Source organism: Erithacus rubecula (genome assembly GCF_903797595.1).
Source record: "Erithacus rubecula genome assembly, chromosome: 13".
In the NCBI taxonomy this organism is placed as follows: Eukaryota; Metazoa; Chordata; class Aves; order Passeriformes; family Muscicapidae; genus Erithacus; species Erithacus rubecula.
Window position 1 is genome coordinate 8,708,827 of NC_136665.1, and position 2,233 is coordinate 8,711,059.

A 2,233-nucleotide genomic window follows, 5' to 3' on the forward strand; every position below is an offset into this window, starting at 1 on the left:
ACTAGCCCCTCCAAATCTCTCAAACAAACCAACAAAGGGCAGCACTGTGACATATCACGATGCTATTATTAATTATATATATATATATATCTCCAGTGTTACCGCAATGACAGCAGCCCCCGTTCTCACCCCGCCCTGACCCTCCCCCGAGGCCCGAGCTGCAGCACAGCTCTCGCTGCTGGGCAGGAGCCCTGCACAGAGCGAAACAGAACCAAACCACGGCAGCGATCTATGAACAGAAGGTATTTACTTACCCTTTACTAAAGAAAAACGTCGTTAATTATCGTTATTACAATAGTCCTGAACCAGATCCTAACATCTGGCTACTAAGTCAGACAACTGAGGCTGTGTTTTCATAGAATCATAAAATGGTTTGGGCAGTGGAAGGGTTGGATCGTCTCATTCCACCCCCCTGGCATGGACACAGACCTGCCATCAGATTAGGCACCAACCCCACCTTGAACACTTCCAGGAATGGGGCATCCACAAGTCTTCTTAGGTAGCATGTTGAAATCCTTATTCTAATTGTAAATTATGCTCTTCTGAACCCAAAACCTGGCATAAATTAAGATGGAAATTTATATTTTTATAAAATAAATAAATCATACCGTAAATCTAGTTTGTGCCTAAGATGTTAATATGATCCTGATCAACCACAAAACAATCAGGAAGCTGTGATCTAAGCAGTCCAGTTCTAGGTTTCCAACATTTACCTAATTTTCTGTTCAGAGCATTCAGTATTTACACTTCTTTTTTTGAGACTAGAAAAGTTTAAGCTTCCCTGTGCTCGAGGATAGTTATTTTCTGGATCTCTAAGCTGGCCTATTCTGCATTGTTAAGAGATACCTTTCACCATTCCAGTTCTTTATTTGCTTTAGAATCCAGGCTCTGCCATTTGCTTTGCTGAGGATCCTGCAGCTCTGTCATATTCAACCCATGATGCACAATCAAACTACAGCAGCACTCCACCACATTTCTGGTCAACTCAGGGGGACAGATTCATCAAGCAGCAGTTTTTGCAAGCTCAACAGCTTTGCTTACACAGCAGAGGGGAAAACCCAAGCAAACCAAACACACCCATCATCTATGTCACATAACTTCCAAAGAAAAAAAACTAAAAATCAAACTCTTTTATTTTTGTTTAAAAAAATACATTTTTGCAGTCATGTGCTAGTTATCATAGTTGTTACCAGTTTACATGGTTCCAAGAAATGACAGTGCTCCAGGTTAAATAGTTAGGATAATTTAAGGTATGAATGGCCACTTAACAATTTCTGTATTAGAAATTCTTTTCATCAGGGCGTGCAAAAAGAAAAAAAAATTTGCAAGTTAGCAATTAATGCTGAAGTGGTATACTTTCAGTAACATAATAGACACATTAAACTTTTGGTCATGAGTTATTGCATACAAAACATAACAGTATTAAAATACATTATTTTCATAAAAATACTGTTGTGACACTTTATATCTAAATAAGATATTTTTAGAAAGATGGTATGAAATATTTGTTATACAAAAGCATATTCTTATAGCAGGATTATGTCATAAGATTTAAAAAAATTCTATCCAAGCACTTAAAAGCAGAGTGGTTTGGTTTTTTTTAATAATTGTGATCCACTTGACATATTAAAGTATATGCTGTGTGTACACTATAGCATTATATTTACTCGAAACTGGTCAAAGTACAACACTGCATGTGGAGCAGCTGAGTTCTTATATATCACTGAAACTTGTTCAAGAAGATGAAACATTCCATTCTTTTTGCTTAATATGCTAAAGGAAATTAGTCTTTATGCATGTCTGCTGTATGCACATATTGAGCATAATTTAATGCTACAATCTTTTTTTTGCCAGTCTGACCTGTCTAGAGGCTTTTTTCAGCTGAAGCCAACATTTTCTCCCTCCAGCCTCATCACTTACTCAAACACCTGACTGGGTAAGTCAAAAATAATAAAGTTAAAAATTTTAACAGGAGCTGACTGGTATGATCTTCAACTGAAACAGATTGTGTATCAGCTAACCCTACCAAAATCACTGATTTTAAAATCCCTGTTAGAACACCACAGTGTTTGTTTCCTGTGATGAACACTGCATGCTTACATTTATATGAGTCATCCAGGTGAAATCCTGGATATCAGCAGTTTAAAACCATATATTAGTATACAATTACTTTAAGGCATGTAAGAGCACCCTGATAACTGACATTGAGTGGAAGAGACTTCCCTTCAGGAAA